Source organism: Heterocephalus glaber, unplaced genomic scaffold, assembly GCF_053883595.1.
Source record: "Heterocephalus glaber isolate CG9 unplaced genomic scaffold, H.glaber_assembly_v1.0 deba00001472, whole genome shotgun sequence".
In the NCBI taxonomy this organism is placed as follows: Eukaryota; Metazoa; Chordata; class Mammalia; order Rodentia; family Bathyergidae; genus Heterocephalus; species Heterocephalus glaber.
Window position 1 is genome coordinate 81,061,632 of NW_028258315.1, and position 22,732 is coordinate 81,084,363.

At 35.2% G+C, this 22,732-nt stretch overlaps 1 long non-coding RNA gene across 1 annotated transcript in view; it reads right to left on the bottom strand.

Moving 5' to 3' along the window:
- Positions 1 to 22,732, bottom strand: part of LOC110345687 (uncharacterized) — a 203,762-nt gene that overhangs the window by 49,161 nt on the left and 131,869 nt on the right. The window contains exon 4 of the long non-coding RNA XR_015439544.1: positions 16,252 to 16,354. This is a non-coding gene — a long non-coding RNA (uncharacterized LOC110345687). The remainder of the gene's footprint in view (positions 1 to 16,251; positions 16,355 to 22,732) is intronic.

Genomic DNA, 22,732 nt, shown 5'->3' on the forward strand with positions numbered 1-22,732 from the left:
ATAGGAGTCCAAATAGCCTTGATCATAAAACATCTACACATAGGCATATAATTGTTAAGATTCCAGAAACACAACAGAAGAACAAAGTTCTACAAGCAGTTAGAGAAAAGAAACAAATCACATACAAAGGAAAGCCCATCAGAATCACAGCAGACTTCTCAACACAAACCATCAAGGCAAGAAGAGCTTGGACTGACATATTTCAAGCCCTAAAAGAAAACAGCTTCTAACCCAGATTGATGTACCTTGCAAAACTGTCTTTCAAAATTGATGGAGAAATAAGATACTTTTATGACAAAGAGCACCTTAGGAACTTCGTGAATGCCAAATCAGCACTCCAAAGAATTTTACACAATATCCTAGGAACAGACATTGAGGATCACAACCCCAGTAAACAAAGCAGAATGAACCCATCTGGCACAACAAGAAATTAAATGTAAAGGGGGAGAACCCAACAAAAAGAAAAAGTCATGGCAATGACAAGTCAATATGTTTCAGTTATAACCATCAATGTTAATGGTCTCAATTCACCAATCAAAAGAAATAGACTGGCAGAATGGGTCAAGAAGCAAAATCCAACAATATGCTGCATACAAGAAACACACTTAATTCAAAAGGAAACCCATAGACTGAAAGTTAAAGGGTGGAAAACAATACTCCAACTGACAGGAACCCCCAAAAAAGCAGAAGTAGCTATCCTCTTGGCAGATCAAGTAGATTTCAAACCAACACTGATTAAGAGAGACAAAGATGGGCACTACATCCTTGTAAAGGGAAGAATCCAAGAGGAAGAGATGACAATCATAAATATCTATGCACCAAACACTAGTGCACCCAACTATATAAAACAAATACTAACAGACATGAAAAGTCATATATGCACTAATACAATTGTAGTGGGGGACCTCAACACCCCACTGTCACAAATAGATAGATCAACTAGACACAAAATAAGTAATGAAATACTAGAAATCTGGTAATAGAAAATATAGCATACAGGAAATTGTTTCAAAATTTGAAATTTTAATATTTTATGTGATCATACACAAATTTTTACTTAAACTAAAATGAATATGTGGTTGTGATATATATATCAGCCTATAAAGCTTAAAAATTATAGACCAATATAAGAACTTTAAAATATTTTAAAGTATATTTGTGTCTTTTTCTTTCCTCACTTTTCCTTTATACACTAATAAACTTGGTGTGCTTTTTCTTGCAATGCTTTTTATATGTCCTTATGTCAAAAATATTCTTTGACACAATTTTAATACCTGCATAACCATTTATCGCACAGATGCATCATACTGTTTGATAATTACTTTCTCTCTGAACATATAGAATTTTTCCAAAATTTTTCTGCTCTGAAATACACACACACACATACACACTCACACACACACACACACACACACACACACACGCCTGCACTTAAGGAAAAATCCCACTTGGCTACATCTTCTTATAATGTATCTATATCGGCACGTATCATTTTCTTACCAAAGACTCCTAGAAGTGAAATTAGTACATCAACGTGCACAAACTCATTTGAAAGCTCTTGATACATATTGCTAAATTACCCTCTAGGTTTCCTGCAGCCATTTACACTCTCATCAGTGGCTATTCTTAACATAGCCTAGTCAGCTTTGATTATCATTAGTGTTTCTAACCTGTGGCAATTTGATAGATGAAAGGTAGAATATCATTGTACTGCTCATGTGTTCTTTTTCTTTCTCTGTCTACAGTGGGAATGGAGTTTTTATTTGTTAGCTAGCCATTAATATTCTTTTATCTTTCAGTGGACTTTCTAAACCTTTACATATAGTTTGTATGTTACTAATATATAGCAGCGTGCTTTTAGAGATACATATTCTAACATTCTTTAAATTTTATTTTTTCTTTACTTTTTCATTATTCTGAAAGTACACATTCTTGACTTACTTCATTCTTAAAAATATATACTCAAGACATGTAAATAATTATTTTTAATATTACTTATTTTAATATTATTTTTAATATTAATTTTTAAATTCCTAAATTTATTTACAGATGTTTTGCTAATTTAGGATCAAAGTTCAAATTCAACAAAGTTGAGATAAAATCAACATATATTAATTAGTTATTATCTATATATGAACAATAAACTATTCAAAAAAGATGAACATAACCTCATTTAAAATAACAGCAAAATGTGCTTGCTTCGGCAGCACACATACTAAAATAACAGCAAAATGAATAAAATGCTTAGGAATAAAGTTAATAAAAGATTTGACTGCTAATATCACATAACATTAATGAAAGAAGTTGAAAGAGACACCATTTTCATGGATCAGAAAAATTCATATTATCAAAATGTCTACACTACCCAAAGTGATCTACACATTCAGTGAACCACCTACCAAAGTTCCAATGACATCTTTTATAAAAATAAAAAAATTCTAAATTTATATGTAACCTCAAGAGACTCAAAATAGCCAAAACAATCATGATCGTAAAGAACAAATCTGTAGGCATCATTCTGTTTATCTTAAACTATCCTACAAAGATATGGAGAACAGGGCCGGGGATTTAGCTCAGTGGTTCCACCATTTGCCTTGCAAGCACAAGGTCCCAAGTTCAATCCCTGGTACCAAAAAAAAAGAAAAGAAAGAAAAAAAGAAAAAAGAAAAGATATGGAGAACAAATATCATGGTACAGACATAAACACAAATATACAAATTAATGAAAAAAGTAGGAATCCTAGAAGTAAGCTATACACACACACACACACATACACACACATACACACACACACATATACACAGACAACTAATCTTCAAAAAAAGTCACCAGCAACAATGAGGAAAGGGTAGTCGCTTCAACAAGTAGTACTGGCAAAACTGCACGTTCACATGCAAAACAATATATTTGGATCCTTATCTCACACCACACAAAAATCAACTAAAGGTAGATTAAAGTTCTGAATGTCAGATTTGAAACCATAAAACTTCTAAAAGAACATGTAAGGAGAAAATTCCATGATGTTTATCTTGGAGATGATTATTTTGGATAATCATCCAAAATTCAAAAGATAATAACACAGGCAACAAAAGCAAAAATTAACAAGTGGGACTATGTAGAAATAAAAAAGATTTCTTAAAAAAGAACAAATAAACAATGAAAAAGCAAACTATGAAATAGAAACATTTTTGAACTATTTATCTAATAAGGATATTTACATAAGATTTCTCATACCTAAAACATAAACACAAACACTTACAAATCAACAGTAAAGAAATAACAATAATGATAAAAACTGATAACAAAGACAAATTACAAATAACCCAATTTTTAAAAATGGGCAAAGGGTCTGAATTTTTCTAAAGACGACATGCAAATGGACAACATTCATATGATAATGTGCTCAAAACTACCAATCATCAGGAAATGCAATCAAAACCATGGTGAAATATCTCCTCACACCTATTATTGTAGTTACTATCAAACAGAAAATGATAAGCACCAGTGAACTTATAGAGAAAATGGAATACTTGTCTATATTTAGTGGGAACATAAATTGGTGCAGCTACTATGGAAAGCTTTATGAAGGCTTCTCAAAAATTTAAATATAGAACTACTATATAATTCAGCAGTCTCACTTTTGGCTATATAGCCAAAGAAAATGAAGTCAATGTATGGAAGGGGTGTCTACACTCCCACTTTCACTGACACATTATTCCCAATAGCTAAGACACAGAACCGTTCATGGACAGATGAATTGGTAGAGGAAAGGCAGAAGAGGAATATGACTTGATAGATCTGTTAATTAGATTGATTGTGGTTATCATTTCACAATGTCTGTAGAAATCAAAACGTGTTCTACCCTTTAAATATAGACATTGATTTATCAATTATATCAACAGAAGCTCTGGAAAAAAGATATCACGTTTACAAAAAGGGTGAACATTTTCATTGAAATGTTATAATGTATTTTTGCACTTTCTATATTTGAGAGATTGTGTATTAAAAGAACTTTAACTTTTATTTACTACCTTTTTTCTAATAAATCACAAAGCATTTTCATACTTTTTAATCAAAACCATTAGAATTCAAGTTTTATTGAATAAAGCTATATATCAATGGGATAAAATTATTTATTCTCTTTATCTAATTGAAGAAAATATCAAGGCTGAGAGTGGAGGTGACAGAAGTATTATGCTCTGGGAGCAGAGAGTGATAAATCCAACTATGAAATTATCAGCCCAAAAGTCTTTGGTTGGTATGAACTCTAAATTTAGACATGTGTTTCAGTTTCCACTGACACTTTATAATATGTACATCAGCTTTCAAATTCACAATGTTTTTATGAAGTATCCTTTAATAAATATCACATTCCACATGGATGTTAATTGGAAGTGTTCTCAAATATATAGAGGTCCCTACACATGCAGAATCAATTACATGTGTTCAAGTTGTTAAAGAATTGTTCATACTTGTTTTGGGCAAGATTTCTGTCATTACTGAGTTAAAAGAGTACTGCATTTAAACAATAAATTTGAAATAATAATAGCACAGTGAACAAACATGAGTTATTTCAATTCTGTAACTTAATGTGACCATTTTATTGGTGCTTAAGATCTTAATCAGTGAAAAAAGATGAGGTGCAATACTTAGGTTTGCTAGATGTAAATTTTGGTTCCTATATAAAGATTTTTGCTAGAGTAATACATTTGAGTTGACTTCTTACATTCTCTACCGGCAGTGGTGGGACTCAAACCTAGGACATTGTGTATGCCAGACATATGCTCTGCCACTGAGCCACGTCCTCAGCCCTAACTTGAGTTTTAATTTTTTTTTTTTCTCCGAGCAGCAGAGTTGACCTTTTTCTTCTGCTATATGAATTAGTCATTGGCTTGGGCTAGGAATGAGGCGCCTCCCACTGGCAGAGGATAATTCTCCAGAGAAGGAAGCCACTGTGAGCAGCTAGCACCCAGCCCTTCCAGCAGCTGGGGAAGGTCTGCTGGCCTAGCTAAGGGCTTTGAGTGTTGAACCAGATAAGCTTCAAGCTCATCTTCCCACTTATAATGCTAAAAGAGTTACATGTTGAAAAGGCACTTGTAGCAACCATAAAAAAAATCACTTCCTTATACCCAAAATAATCCGCTTCGTGGAACACGGAAATTTTTTAAAAACATCTTTGTAGATGGCATTAAGAATCTCAAAATGAGGAGGATAGTTTAAATTATTCAAGGTGGCCCTTAATGCTTATATATATATATATCTCCTTATAAAGAGGAAGTAGAAGACTTTCTATAAGAGACATAAGAGAGAGATGGGAAAGTGATATGATGACAAAGACAGATTGGAATGATGTAGGGTATGCCATAAGCTGTTAGCTTATACTACCTCTTAGAATTTATTAACCAACCTAATTTGCCTCTAGATCCACTATGAGTTTACATCTTACAGTGATGGCCAGCCTTTTAGAGACAAGCACCCAAACTGCAACTCGAAACCCACTTATTTACCGCAAAGTGCCAACAATGCAATTAAACCTGAATACTGAGGCTTTACTTTAGAAAAAACAATTCATAGATTAACATTTTTTGTCTTAAAAGAAAAACAACACAAGTGCCATAGATTTGCCACCACTGTCTAGGACTACAGCAATGAGGCTCTTGAGTGGTTCTTGTTTGCTTTAGCAGGGAATGTATATTTTATAGTATACTTATACATTTGCATGATGTATCTTGTGTAATTAAAGACTGGTTTATTACAGGGAAAATATAATTAATTTATTGAGAAGCTGATACGGGAAAATGTTAATTTTTAAAGATACATATATATATATATATGAAGATACATATATGTACATGAAATAGTTTTCAGCTTAAAAAATTCTAACTACACTATATTATTGTGTTCTAACAATTTTGGAAAGTAAATAGATCCCTGACATGTTCCAAATCTCAGAAGAGTTATATTCTTCTAATGTCTTGAAACTAGTAAATGTAAGTTCTGTGTCTCAGATACAGAGAGGCCCAGAGCTCTTATCAACCCTCAACATTTTTCTCAAGAAGCCCTGGGGACTTAAATGACAGGAAAGTCAGAAAGCTGTGTATTATTCAGGAGTAGTTTTACAGCAAACTGGAGGATAACAATGAGAGGAGTGAGTAGGAAGGTATTTGTGTGAAGAAGCTTCGGGGTACATATTTTGGAGGATTGTCATGATCATAAAACATATTCTGTGTTTTCATATGGCTTGTAAAAGACTCTATATATGTAAAGCAATGGAAGCTAACTAGAGCAAACCTTGTTGCTGCACAAGGCTATTGCCTGAAAAGCACTCCCACTCCAGATACTCAATGACTTACCAGAGTCAACAGTCTGCCTTTCTTGTCCCAAATGCCATACAACTCTCTGAGCTACAAAACCTTCGACTTTTAGTCTACTTAGTATTCCACTGTCACTTTCATATTTCATCACCCTTCTGTTCCACTTAGATATTATGCAATTTTGAAAACCAAGAAGTTGATGTATACTATTCTCTCTGTTTGACAATCTATCCACCCATCCTTTTCTGATTTCTATTGAATTTCATTCCTGTCTTATTGCTTGGACGTTTAGAAAATTTTTTATAGTGGTAACTTTCTATTTGTTTCTTGCTATGAAGTGGGCTCTTTGATGCATTGTAAAACCTTTGGTTTTTGTTTGGGATGATTAGCAAAAGACAAGGACATAAACAACCTTTATAAATCTGCTGAGTTAGTTCTGCTTACCAACTTGCCATCTGATATCTCTTCTCGTTTGTAATTAAACTGACACTCTAATAAAGTAGTAAAAATTGGTTTCAACAGAAAGGTTTGTGTTTGATATCATGTACAAAAGGACGGTGGGACCTTAAAGTAGTCACTGCAAATGTGAAACTATATATACTTGTTAGGTGAACATTATATCTACTCTATTCCTAGTGCAGTTCTTGGAGATAGGCCATGTCCTAGGATATTGTTGCACAAATTGTCATATTACATGAACAGTTAGAGACTCTTGTGTTAGGATACATCCCCCAAAGACCTGTGTATTAAAGAACTGGTGCCTAGCTTGGAGTGTTAATGGGGGGTGGTAGAACCTTTAAGTGATAAGGCTTAGTGGGAGGCCCTCTGTTCTTTGGAAGCATGCCCTGCACGGAGACATTAGGACAGGAGCCCCTTCCTCTTCTTGTCTTTTGTTTACTAGTCACCACGAAGATAAAAGCTGGGCTTCACCATGAGCTCTCCACCATGCTGTGCTGGCTCCTTACAAGCCCCAAAATAATGGGGCCAACTCATCATGGAGGACAGAAAACACCAAGACTGGAAGGTAAAACAAAACTTTCCTTTATATGAGTCCATCATCTCAGTAAAGGAAATCTGATTAACACAGAGAGTTTAGAGAAAGCAATCCCCTTTTCAATACAATTCAGAAAGGAATAATAATGGCCAATGCTTGCCTCAGTCTGAGTCATGGATGTCCAACTCTTTGGTTTGCCTAGGCCACACTGGAAAAAGGAACAGTTTTGGGATGAATATAACATAACATAATGTAGTTAGTATATATAAGTAATAAAACTTCCTGTTCTTTTTTTTTTTTTTTTTCGTACCGGGGATCAAACTCAGGACCTTGTGCTTGTGAGGCAGGGGTGGTGCCACTGAGCTAAATCCCGGCCCCCTGTCTTATATTTTTATTAAACAGTAAAATGAAATAACAGAAGCCCAAGTTTAACAATTAAATGAGAAAACCTAATATGTCTACGTAATACTAATGAATTGCTATTTCACAGGTGCACAAATAACTAGATAGGTTAAAATACTATTGTTGCTAATCACTGCACTTCACTCTCCAAACTGCACATGCACATATAATATCTGACATACCTGGACTATTTGATTGCGTGTGGCAGGCACAGGAGGTGGATTTACCCCTTCGACACTGTGCCCTCCCCTACACAATGTTCTGTTGTTACCTACACAATTCACACTCCAGCACCATGTAAATGAGTAATAAGCAGTGTTGCTAAAAATCATTTAATAACTTTCAGAGTTTATACAGGGGCACATTACTGGCTGAGCAGGGTCATATGTTCCTGGCGAGCCTCCAAGTTGAACAGGTCTGGTCTTAATCATTCATAGTACATTTTTGTTTATATTATCACATTAAACTTTCCATACAATACTATGAATTGGCTATTACCTCTATCTTCATTTTAATTTTATGTTTAGAAAGTATAAGTTATTCAAAACTTATATTTAGAAAGGGGCATATCTAGTGCTAAAATATAGATCTTTGGTTTTAAATCTTATTCATTCCAACCCAAGAAAATTCTGTATTTAAACTTATGTATACTTTTTTTTGCTGAATGGAGGAGAAATAGAATGACAAGTGACTAGGCAATGTAGAAGAAATATACTTCCTGTAGTAAATGAACTTGTCTTATCCCCGAAAGCTCTTAGTTTATTCACATTTTGCCTGAGTATCTACTAACTGGGTCTGAGATTCACTCTGAAAGATCTGATTTAAGATTTCTAAAAACCCTGGTCCATATTAGAAGTAGAATAGAAATTAGACTAATTATATATGTTAAAGGACAGATGAATGAACAATTAATAGACAGACAGTTAAGAGATTTTTAGACACTAGTGGAAAAAGCTTCATCAGTTATAAGGCAAAAAGCAGTGAGAATTTGATCTCATATGGCCAAGAAATATTTTTATGAGAAGAAATACAATGCTCTGGTTATAAATTAAATGCAAGGCACAAAAGAGAAAGAATCAAAGGTATGAATTTATTGAAATCTAAACACTATATGTACAAACTCATTTAACCCTCACTAGCATCTTGGAATGTGTGATACAATATGATTTTATTAGATGTGAGGAGACAGAGGCACTAATAGGCAAAGTTGCTAAGAGTCATGCAAAGTTAAAGTCAAACTCAAGCTCTCTTGCTTTTGCTATACAATACCATGTTTCAGGTTTCTAGTTTGAGGTACTGGATAATTGGGACTAGATTAATGCAGTGAAGATTACAGGCAGGTAAACGTTTGCAGAAATGATTAATTATTGATCATTTCAGCATGGACCATTCCATGTTTGCTATCTCCAGAATTGATCCAAGAGCAGATACGGATGATTTAGTAGAAATATGTCTATATTTAAAAATAGCAGTTATTTGAACAGAGCTGAATAGTAATTCAATACTTCTTCATGGTACAGGTGGGGCCAAAGAAATTAAGTAATTGTGAAGATAAACCCTGCCTGTGTTCATTGTCTCCATGGAAGTAAAGTATACAGAACACTAGTCAGTAACAAGTTTAATTTGATCATGCACTTAATAAAGTGTAGTCACGGAAGTATGTACTGCAGAAAGAGTGTGGCTCTTAGCTATATTTCTTATTTTTCCTCATCCAATTTTATTGTAATTTACTTGAACTCCTTTTAACAACTTCTTCTCAAATTTTAATTAGAAATAAAGTACAGTATATGATTGAGTTAAGACTAGAATATTTTAAGCTATAGTCTAGTTTAAGGCCAGATATATTTTTAGATGACCTTAAGAATAAATTTATTTATAGACTAAAAACTAGGCAAATTCATCCTATCTTCACCACTGGTTTAGAAAAAAGTATAAATAAGTTCTTGCATTTTTAGGGTCTCAATCTCTTTTTTTGTACAAAGAAAAGCATGACAATATCACTTTCATAAAGTTTTTGTGATGGGTTTTTAAGTATGAAGTATTTCAATGTCAATTTTGATTATTTTTGGTGCAAAAAGATAACTTTTATATCATTTTTCTTCTGATTTAGTATATTTTAAAACTCAAGCTTATCTCTGGATTCTGTTTGTAGGCAAATCACATTTTCTTTATCATTTTTCAATCTGATGCATCTGCCTTCATAAATCATATATAAAGTTGATAAAAGCAAAGAGCACAGCCTTAGGAAAAGCCAACATATCAGCAGCTATATATAATTTGACAATTTATGAGAACAAATGTCTCCATTACATAAATAATTCGTTTGTACTTCATTTGCTTACACACCATTATTTCTATAAGTTTGTCACAAAAAGAATCATGATTGATGTATCTTCTTAGCTGGCACAATGGGTGTGAGGACAACACATCCCTTCAGTCTTGCTTGCCAGGAAGGTAATACTAATGTTTTCTTTTATAAAGATATACTTGAATTTTAGCCAAAGGCTAATGATCCACACGGACATAAAAAGCCTATGAGTATAATTGAATTCATCTTCTATGGCATCTTCTATGAGCATCTCAGTGGTCAATAAAAATCTAGTAAGTTTGAGTTTTCTGTATTTTAAGTGTGAGTCGGCGTTAAAGCAGATGGCAAGGCTTACTGGCCTATTTGCTATGGACAGAAATTCCTTTTATTGTTCTATATGGTTTTGCTTATACAAATTTACTCCTCCCACCTTAGAGAAACGGGGGGAGGGACCTCCCTGGGTGCTGATCAGTCTGTGGGTTGGCAGTCTCTATGAGGAAGACCAGAAACCCAAGGTGGCAGATCTGTGCAGATTATGTAGACATAGGGTCCCCTCATATGTTTGGTAAAGAAGGCTTTTTCTTTTATTAAGTGTAAGCTCTTGGGCTTTTAGAAGACAATAAGAAATTAAAGTATGTGAACTGTAACTTCAGCCACATTTTAGAAAATTGTTTAATATTTTTGCCAAAACCTTCTTGTAGGATGTGGGAGCCTCTCTACATGAAGATTTACTATTGTAGATTTTAAAAGCCATGTCTGTTATGGAAAAACACAAACAAACAAAAAACCCCAGCCAAATGTTCCTTATTCTGTTTTCTTCACTTTTTCAAGCTAATCTCTTTTGTTGCTTAATCTGATTGTTAACTAGTCATGGAACAGTTAAATAAATGCCTATTTAATAAAGAACTCTGACCAAGACTACAAATGCCAGTTACATTATTTTCAGTATTGTTGGTTATATTTAAATTTTTCTTATAATAAAGCACACTTTTATAATAAAAAAAAAACAAAAAAAAGCCTATGAGTAATTCAGCCTTGAGCCTTTTCTGTATTCCAGTGATCCTTTGGCCAGTTCCACTTGAGTCAGTGTCTTTGAATAGAAAAGTGAACTGTCTTTAGATGTTGTTCAGCCCTTTATCTTCTATCATCAACATAAAAGTGACAACAATAAAAATGCTTCAGGGCATCTTTGTCAGCTCCTGTAGAGGTGGAAAGAACCCTCTGTGGACTGAGGATCAGACAGTTTGTTTTCTGATCATGACCTCTCATTGAGGGTTCTTGTGCCACTCACTGAACATTCTGAAAATCACTTATAAAATAAGGAGGATGTGTGTCTAATTGTTTATCAAACCATTTATAAATAATTTTTAGATCACTGTCATTTATAAATGATAAAATTAAAATAATTAATTAAAAAGCTACACCATGTGCCTAGGTGCATCTTGTCAACTTAAGATTAGAAGCTGTGTTTCCTGGAATCACTTTCTCTGTGTGGTTACAGAATAATTCTGGCCAAAACCTGAATGTGTATAAAGACTGGAAGAAAGAAATGAATCCAGACCCACTTCTCTAGCAACAAACTTGGTAGCCAGACAGTAGCACAGCATACCAAGGGCATCCAGTAAACTCCGTTTACTTTCACTCTCCTCTCAGTTGGCGTCCATCTTCTCTTCCTGGTTTCTGATGCTGTCAACTAGCAGTTACCCCAAGCCCATCACCGCACACTTGACACTTACATGCACAAAAGCCCTAGTTGTACATAGGTAACAACTTTCTAAGAAGGGACAGTTACTACAAGTAACTCCCCTACAAGTCCTCCCTTCACAGCCGACTTAGATGCCCAGTAGTACTTTGCTTCTAGGATTTTCCAGAAAGCACTAACTTTTTCACACATATCAGCGCTTCAGCTCAACATGGTAACTTTCTGTTATTTTCCTATTTCTCCTCAGACTTTCCCTTCTTTACTTCCTCCCATATTCATGTAGCTGTAATTCCCATCCTATACACCCATTTTTGGTGTTGTTTTCCTGACTGAACCCTGACTGGTACACATTACGACTCATAACGTCTCTTCAGTTGTAAAATGAGACAGTTGTATAATATTTTTTGCAGACTCAATTATTATCCTAAAAGCGAAGAATTTTTTCATTTAGTTCCCACAACATATATATGAAGTGGGTGTTATTAACAGGCTTATTTTACAAGTAAGGAAATATATTTTATTATTATTATTTAATATGATTCACACAATTTTTTGTGATCATAATTAAAATGCAATATGTCTCATTCCAAAATTTAGAAGTCATCAGATCCACAAACAACTATAAATCCACAGGCGTGTCTCAGAGTATGTGTGAACACCTGGAAAGTGTGTGTTTATATTAAGCATTTTTTTAAGTAGAATAGTTGCTTAGTTTTTCACACATTCATAAAGAATTCAGTGCATTCAAACAGATTAAAATCAGTGTTTAAAGCTACATTGCTCAATATGGTAATCATTGGCCACATATGGCTGCTTATTTTTAAATTAATTTAAAATTTTTTGCTTTTATTTTTATATTTTTGAGACAGGGTCTCTCTATGTAGTTCAGACTGGCCTTGAACTCTGTAGTCCAGGCTGGCCTCGAACTTGTGGCAGTCCTCCTGCCTCAGCCTCTGGAGTGCTGGGATTACAGGCATGTGCCACCACCCCTGGTTAAATTAACTTAAATTCAACAAAATTTAAAATTCAGTTTATTTGTCAGATAGTCACATCGCAAGTGCTCAGTAGCCATGCACAATTAGTTGGCTACCATCTTGGATAGCACAGATACAAATACTTCGATCAGTGCATAAATTTCTGGTATACAGTGCTGCCTTAGAGGATAGTCAGTGTTTTATAAAGTGAAGCCCCATTGCCATCTCTGTATGAGGAGAGCTAAGCCTCTTCCTTACCTTGCCCTACCCTTCCCAACCTCTCCCCCAAACATTAAATCTCCATTCACATAGAGAGCTAAATTCATTGAACAGCTTAGTACAAGCTCTCTTTTTGCTATATCAAGGTCAGTTTTTGTACAGCGTGACTGCATGCAGAGTTGAAAAACAGATCCAATTCACCTACAGAGCCACATAAATATTTTAAGACTGTGTTTTATAAACTGTAAACTTTATTATAGGTTTTGGTTCCAGAGCAGGTGAAGTCTATATATCATCAAGTCCCACCGCTCACAGATGTTGTTTTAGTAACCTGCTTCTTTACTCAAGCCATACACAACCCAGCAGATCAGATTAACAGCTCTCCTGGGCCCCTGAAGGCTTCCAGGAGAAATACTGATTGAACCAGAAGCAAATCTCTCCTATTCTGACCTATGCGCATAAAAGAAAAACCTAGGATTTACCAACAGCACAATAGACTACAAACAGGAAACCCATCACTCTCTTCAGGGGAAGAGGTAAAGAGTTTATCATCCTTTCAGGCCGGGAAGGTTCTGAATGGTGAACACAGACTTTTACAGCTGCAGCAGACCTCTCTGCATTTTAAGGAGTGGCATAATAGCATCCCCAATTAGGAACTAATTAGAGGAATAAGAGCAGTTCTAGAATTTTGGCAGCTATCACTTCTAACATGAAAGCACAAAAGTATTTCATATTCACCTGCAGAAAGAAGGGCTGGAGTGTAGTCACTGTCAGCTTTCTCAAACGGGGGACATAGTCAGTTCTTGCCTTAAAGTTCTCTAAAACTTTCCTCATGTAACTTTTTAAAGGAATACTGGTAGGCTGTCCTCTTCTCTATGACAATCCTTCAAAAAACAATGCCCGGAACTGACAATATTTTCTAACATACTTTGATTTTCTTTAAACTAAGATGTACATAGAAACAAAGTCTGAAATGCTTTCAGTCCTCCACCTTTGAGTATAATATTTGCTGTGGACTTTTTATAAATGTGTTTTATTATGTTGACATACCTACCTTCTGTCCCTAGTTTGTTGAGCATTTTTATCATGAAAGGACATTGAATTTTGTCAGATGCTTTTCAGTACCAATTGTGAAGATGATGTGGTTTTCGTTCTTCATTTTATTAATATGGTATATTATATTCATTGATTTCAGTAGGTTGATAGTTCCTTGAACCTCAGGGATAAATTCCACTGGGTCATGGTGCATAATCTTTTTAATGGACTGTTTCTTCTAATCTACCCTATTTGGAGTTTATTTAGTTTTGAATTCGTATATCTGTTTCCTTCCTAAAATTTTAAGGGTTTTTGCTATTCCTCAAATTTATTCTCTGACCCATCTAGAATTCCTTCTAGAATTTATTTTCTTCTCCTTCTAGAATTCCTGTAATTCTTATATTGTTCTGTTTGATGGTGCTCTGTAAGTTTTTTTAGAGTTAATTAATTTTTTTATTATATTTAAAATCTTTCTCATCTGAATTAATAATTTCAAATGACCTGTCTTCAAGTTCACAAGTTCTTTCTTCTGCTTATTCAATTCTGTTATTGAACACTTTTATTTTGGCTTTTTAGGGAGTTTCCTAAATTTACAACTCAATTCCTGCCCTCATAAATTTTCTAGTCTAGTGGAGGATACAAATATTTAAACCAAGACTCAAAGTCCAATATGATAGGCACTCAAATAGGGGTAATTGCATATTAATAGGGGAAAATAATAGTGGACTTTACATTCCAGTAAGGAAAAATCATATGATAAGTGCATGATTTGTTTATTATACTGAATGGAAGAGGGACTATACTTGTATCAATTGTGACAAAGGGGACCAGGACTCACACACCTAAGGTAATGTTAAAATATTCTGTGAATCTGCTATGACTAAAGAAAAGCAACCAGGAAAAATTGACATTTCTTCCAAAATTCTTATTACAGGGTGCTCTCTATATAGTTCATTGGTTCCCTAAATCTTCAACCTTTTTCAGTGAGCTTTCCATTAGGGATTTAGACTTTTTTTTTTTTAACATCTGGAGAGAACTACAGGCGCTTGATCAATAACATGGCGAGTACAGGACATGTGCAATGAATGTCTTTAGGGGACAAGAGGTGGCCAGCATTTAATTTATCAAAAACTCTTGCTGTAACTCTGACATTTCAGGTGTGAAGAGCAGAGTCAGCAAGTTCCCTTAGTGAATATTTTAAAATGATGCTGATTCTACAGAAGGAGATATGGAAGCAAAAGGCAGACAGTGCTAGGAAAATGAACAAGAAAATTCTTAGTCAAGAGAAATGAATACACATACAGCGTTCTAATAGGAGTGGCCACTGTCCAGGGACACTTAGAGATCTCTGTCATTTGTTTTGCTGCAGCAGGGAATCTATTCTTTGTTTCTCATTCTCTTCACAAATGCTTTAAAAACAATAATCCTTCTTAAAATATAATGTGGACGTTATTTGGATACCAAGTGATATTTTTTAAAAGAAGATTTTCCTCTCTGATTGTGAGAGGATATGTTTTATAAAACTCAGAGGGAAACACAAGAAATTTACCCCAGATGAAAGTGGAGCTGGGAAATTCTTTTGGCACCTCTTTCAAATTCCCTCTCAGATTTTGGAATTCAACTTATGCATCCTATGCTAGATATTTTACAATCAACGACCTATGTCCCTTAAAGCATTAGAATAAAATACATTATAACACAGATTCTAGATGGAGAATAAATGATGTGTCAGGGCTTAAGGATTAATTTTTTTTTTTTTTTTTTTTGTACCGGGGATCGAACTCAGGTTCTTGCGCTTGTGCAGCCAGCGGTGAAACCACTGAGCTAAATCCCTGGCCCAAGGATTAATCTTAATGGTGATATTTCTTGCACTCAGGGAAGTGATATACCTGAAAGAAGAGCACTTTAGGTATGAAGGTGACTACTTTTCAGAGCCCCTTGAATACTGACATTTTACCAGCCATTTACTCACTAAGGAATCATTAGGGGTTTTGTTTTGCCTTGTTTCTGCCAAAGAAGAAACGAGAATTGGTGGACTCTAAACTTCAGTGTACAAATCCTGGAGTGTAGGCTTTTGAATGTAATAAATTCCATTCATGTGTCTCAGATTTTAAATCCTTGCTCAGCAGGTCAAACTGTTTTATTCAAATTGATACCTCCAAGGGCTACATTTTAATGAATATGGTATTGTATGTATTACCAGGTGGCTTTCTTCTCAATCCTATCAATCTTACCCATCTCCCAAGACTCCTTGAAACCATCCCTGACCACCTCAACCTTCACATAGCTTTCGTTCCACTCACCTTCTAAGTCTTTCTAGCTCTGTGCATTTGTCCCATAATAAATGATCTCTGAAATTTCACTTTTTAAGGATCTATTTTGTTGCCTCATCTGAAGTTTAAGGCCCTGAAAAGCAAAAGCAACAGTTTAGATATTTTTTCCAGGTATATGCATTTTTGATGTTTCTGCCTAGTGACTCTCTGCTTGAGTTGATTATATTCAGCCCAACTTAACAAAACATATAATGAACATCAGCTCTGTGGTGAAGAATGGAGTTTCAGAAATGGACACAATGAGATCTTTACCCTCATGAAGATAAATAACTACTGGAGAAAGAAAGGAGGTTGGGTTCCAGCAGCCAAGATTGTTTCCAACAAAGTGCATTAGATGGTGAGGCTCTCAAAAACCAAGACTGTACTTAGTCGTGTGTGTGTGTGTTTAGCATGTAACAAAGCCCAGCCCTGACTGTCTTGAATATCAAAAGTATGTATCAATGGCCTATGTGCCATTTCTACTAAAAAGGCTCCTCATATTTTACATGACACACTGAGAACTGCTGACTCTCCCATTCCACAGGAAACCCACTTCTTCCATTAACAAAAGGAACAGGTTCTGACCTGCTGCTAAACTTTTTGCCTAAGAGTTATTTTATATCCTATCCTTTAACCAATCATGTTTACTTTAGACCTAAAAAAATACTCAAATCTCACCAGTTCTCTTGCCATGGTTGAAGCCCAGATTATTTTTCTGTAATTACATCAACCATCTCCTAATTCATCTCCCTAGTTCCCCATTCATCTCCTCTCTGTCTTTTTTTTCACAGCAAGCTCATTTCCACCTTATGGTTCAAGATTCAAATAGTCTTTGAATCTTCTATTACCATTTCCTGGAATTGTCTTCTTCTTAGATAGGAGTGTTAACTCATTTATCACTAACTCCCCCAAACACAGCAGATTCCCTGGTAAAAAATAAGAATTCAAAGTCAAATGTTGTGGCACATGCCTGTAATCCCAGCACCTGAGAGTCTGAAGCAGGAAGAATTACTGTGAGTTTGAGGCCAATGTGGTTTGCATAGTGAGTTCAATGCCAGCCTGAAGCACATTGTGAGATTCTGTCTCAAAAGTCAAAGCAAAGGAAAAAACAAAAGAACTTGATATTTATTGAAAAAATATGCAAATTTTTATTTGTTCTTGAATATAGAGAGAAATAAATAAATGACTTCAGCACCCACCCTTTGAGTGATTAGAAGCTGACAGTCTCAGATCACAACTGATTATATGAGCTACCTATGTAAATAAGCAAGTAATCCTCTGTTAAGTTTTATTGTTGCTGTTTGTTTTTTTGTTTTTGTTTTCGGTACTGGGGATTGAACTCAGGTTCTTGCGCTTGCGCAGCAGGCAGCAAAACCACTGAGCTAAATTCCCGGCCCTCTGCTAAGTTTTAGATAAGTTATTGAGTTGGAAAAGTTTCTAAGTGAACAAGCATCAATATAGGGATCAGGGAAAGGGGACGTTACTAGAACCTCTGCAGTAAGTCCTAGTCTCCTGAGAGCCATGGCAGCACAAGGCAAATTAGATTATACAGGAAAGGTAGAAAAATGAGACTAAGCAGCTGAAATTTGTGTCTGATCAGTGTTGCTCTGGGCAGCAAAGATGAAATCCCCCAGTTTACTGCACCTTTTATTCAGTACATCGGGAGAAACAAATGTGACAAATGACTTGCAGAAAGTTCAGTACGTCGGCATAAACAAGATGTAACAAACAACTTTTGAGAGTTCAGTACATCCGTGTAAATAAGATGTAACAATCCAAGAACAAGGAGGAACTGAGTAGATGTTTGTTCCTCCCAGGATGTTTTCAGCTCCCAGGATGTTTCTTGTCCTGTAGAATCACAGCATCACCAGATCATTGAAGTCTCAGTTGTGACCAGAGGTCAAAATGGAATTATGTCTCAGAATTCCATAGCTGGTCTGTAGGCAGGAGAACTAGGCTAACCAAATGATTTTTCCCTAAAGTTATGTAGCATTGCTCCCGACACATCAATTTTATGATTTATCTAAAATGACCAAAATAATTCTCCTGCCTAAAATTCTTGTCTTATTTTAATCCTTTTCTAAATCTCAGATTTTTTATTTTTATCTGAAAATATTGAGGATACTGATAGTAACAATTTAAGGAGTAGCTCCATGGACCTCAGTAAGTAGCATTCATGAATTAATTAGGAATGGATCCCTATATGACAATGTGATCCTGATGGTGATGTTTTATTAAGGTATTTTTGTTATAATGTGCTTTATGAATATAAATGAGGAGAAATCAAGGCCTTGAAAGTAAAAAATATGTTTCTGCTTCTGACATACCATTTAGATTAACTCTGTATCTAATGTAATTTTTATTATTGTCAACAGATACATACTAGGTACTCAATGACATTTTTTGGAAAAATTATGTTAATAATATGAAAAAATGTCCTTATTAATTAAAAAATTCATACCATCTATAAATTTTTGTGATTATAACTAACATTTTTAACAGTTGGAGGAGGATTCTGAATATTTCTGTGAGTATTTAAAGTAATGGTGACATTTTCTGTTAAAATACATAATTCAAAACCTAAATTTTTCCAAGTTTAAATTTTATTCATGATTCTCTTTATAGTGCAAATTTAAGTCATAGTCTAGAACTCTCAAATATTAGGAAAAGCAATTTTTGTTTTTTTCTGAATTTGACTTTGATTACCATTTTCTTAGTTTTCAGTACTTTAATTAGACTCATTATAAGTGAACAACAAGTACCTTTTGAATAAAGAAATGTACTTAGGAATGATATGTATAGACTACATGTGACCTCAGAGACAGAGATGTAGATAATTGCCATGTTCTTCAGTCCCTTGTGACAAAAGCTATTTATTGTAATTGATATTATTGCCTCAGCTTGGCTTTTTCCTGTCCTTCCAAAAAATGTCTTCAGTTCCAGAACTCTACCCCAGGATGCTCAGCAAAAGCTGCTGCTTTTCAAGTTCAAGTTTTATGCATGCCACTGGCAAAAAAAAAAAAAAAAGTATTGTCTGTGCTCCCTGGACCTGTGGCGACATTATTGCAGCTCTCTATTAGGAGCTGCTCTGGCTATCTGCTGCCCCATCCAGCCACATGGACTGGTTATCAGAGGGCCTACTTGTTTAGGCTTCTTACATATGGAAAACTGAGGAACCTTCAAGGCTGTGAGGCCAAACAGTCTATGTCCTTGAGTGACTGCCAGGTATGACATGGTCCCAGATACAGGGATACTTTCAGCTCCCTTCAACCTAAGCAGACAGCTTTATTGAGGAGGATGCTCTTACCACACGGAGCATGCTTCATCAGAAGTTCTTCTCATTCCTCATATACTTAATGATAACCATCTATGAGGAAATCCAGCTAAGTTCTCAAAGTGGTTTTCAAGAACAGGTCTTAAAATTAGTGTTTAAAAATTGACAGAGCTTGACCAAAAACCTAGGTGGAAAACTTCCAATCTTTTTCCTTTGCTATTTGCTCACAGGAATGAAGCTTAGACTTGAAAGAAGAAATGAAGATAAACATTTGGTTGTGAAATAAGTCCCCTGCTCTGTATGTTTCTATCAACATTAAAACTAGAGATTGATAAGAGCCCTTTAATCTAGTATTATGTGAGAGCATTCATTATAACCTTATAAAAAAATTAATTTGGACATTTGTGTTGGTCACTTTTTTCTTATACTGGTTACTTGCAGGTGTAGCCATCAGGCTCAGAGAAAATGAGGTCTCAGTTGGAACCTCCTTTCAATGGAGTAAAATTTGAAAGAGATTGCCATCTCTTCACAGCGTACCAGAGGAGTGAACCTGGCACCTGGGCATACACAGCTGGTGCATAGCCCACTTATTTAAATTTCTCTGAGTGTAGATAGCGGGATTCTCTGGATTACACTGACTCTTGCAATTTCCCCTCAGTACTTTATCTGAGCGGAAGCATTTTATAGTCCTTGTCTTCTTTTTTCTGCCAGTTCTTCCCCCTGTGCTTAATCTAGACCACACTTTGGTACCTTTTGCATTAATATAGATAATTACCTCTTTCATAAGTCCTCCACATTCATCCTAATGGTGAAAAACAACACAAACAGTATGCCTAGTACTGTTAGAAACATAACACTGAGTTACACTCAGATTAGTTATGGCCTCTCATCTACAAATGAGATGTTTTGGCTTTGGTCCCTCGATCTACTCTACTCTAATCATTAAGAAACAGATTTGGACATTTTACATAACTTGTACAACATAATGTAAAAGCAGAACAAAACTGGGAATTATTTTCCACTGCTAAGAACACAGGTTCCTGGTTTGAGTGTCCCTAAAAGTGATAATAATAAGTCTAAGTAATCCTAAAATAATTCAAATTTCCTGACTTTATGGTAGGAGGAGAATTTTATTTCCTCTATTTGGCCTGCATGAATTATTCATACAAAATCACTTAAAGAAAGGGAATGTGGCCAAGAAAAGCTTTTCCCATTTTGTCCATGTACTGTAGTCCACATTGCTGATGAGGCAATTGCTCATGAGGACAAGGCTGCTCTTTCTCCTGGGGCCAATTTGAGTTCCAAATGTGAGAGCCAACAAATACTTCCTCCTCCATGCCTCCAGTGGTAAACTTCCTATCAGGGAAAAAGGTGCTAGTTAACTTTCTAGTTTGCTGAGTTTTGGCCAGTGAACCCATCTGGTTAGAACAAAAGCAGAGGAAAAGGGAAAAGGGAAAGGATGAAAAAAGATAATTTTTTGTTTGTTTGTTTGTTTGTTTTCTCCTTTTTTGGTCCAGCGAAGAATTTTTAGCAAGTTTGATTCCCATGATTTCCAAGTTGTTTTGAATGAAAACGAACCTTCCAGCTAACTTTTGGGTGCAACATCTATTAAATAAAAGACCTCATGAAACTGTTGGTTAGAGGCCAAGTGGAAAGAATGCAAGAACTTTCCCACTGATTCCTTCTCCAATGGATAATAGATATGAGTTAATGGAGAGTAAAAAGGGATCTAAGGGATACCCTCAAACAGAGCCAGCCCAAAGAGTTCACAAGAAGCCCCCTTAATCCAGTTCTTCCTGGTGTGAGTATGAAAGGTTTTTGATCATGTTATTTATTACAGTTTGTCTCACAAAACATGTTTCAAAGAGAGAAAAAGAAGTATTTACCTCATGAAGACTACCTGTTAGCCCAGATGTTTTCTTTTTATTCTTTCCTTTATTTTTTTTCCCTAGGTATGTCTTCTAAAGTTATATTCCTGCCATCACCAAAGTATCCTTTGTATCACAAAATAACAGTTACAGAAAGAAGGAAATAAAAATGCATTGCCTTTTAGGAACTCATAATCTTAAATCTCCTGTTACTTCTGCCCTCAGGTCTACAAATCCAGCTTCATCTACTCCATGATGTGTATTCCAAGAAGGCTAAATAAACTGCCTGCATATCAAAGTGGGCTTAATTAAGGAGCTATCAGAATGAATCACAGAAGCACCAGGTAGGCCTGCTAACAGAGAGAAGCCAGGAGCTCCGGTGCTTCCTGAAAACTTGATGTGCTACCTATTTTCCCTCTGACAGATGAGAAGCCTAATTGTTCTCTCTGTCTAAGCAAATGGTAATTTGTCATCCTGAATAAATTTAATTTTCAGCAACCATAAACCTTGTATTCAAACAACAGTTTAAAAAATAACAGAGATAATGTTTTAAAAATAGCAATCACCCCTGCAAAGAAATGTGCAGTTCTCTAAGTATGTATGTGTTTATGTGTTTTCTGTCTTTTAAAAATGTAGAATCTAGCCCAGGATTTAGCTCAGTGGTTCCGCCACCTGCCTTGCAAGCACAAGGACCCGAGTTCGATCCCTGGTACCAAAACCAAAACAAACAAACAAACAAAAATGTAGAATCTAAAATGGAAAACTCAGATTTTGCCTTTAAGTTTTTCTGATTTCATTCTATCTTTGCTAAATTTGGTTTCTACCAAATGATGGGTGGTTGGCCTTGGAGACATTCCATAGTTCCTTGATATCTCTCAGTGTTCTCATCTGACTGAGGGGGTGACTAATAGGACTACCTAACTGAGTCATCAATATACTAAGTTGGATACTGTGGCAGGCAAATTGTAAACTCCAGTTGCAATAGCACAGTGAAATATGAGTTTAAAATAATTCCAGAAAATATCAACTTCCTATATACTAAGCACTATTCTAATTGCTCCAAATTGATTAGCTCGTGTAATTATTCTAACAACCATGTGTATTATTAGTCTGTTTTTCAGAATAAGAAAATGAGGCACAGAGTGAACAAACAATCTGCACAACTCACACAATTAGTGCAGGTCAGTGCCAGGATTCAAACTCAGGTATAGGGATTTCAAATCCATTGAAGTCATTCTGCCTCTTGGTGAAAAAGTACTCCAGTAATGTACTTGCCTCTAACTTTTGTTCTTTCATCTTTTTATTTCATTGTACTCGGGAAAAGCATTTT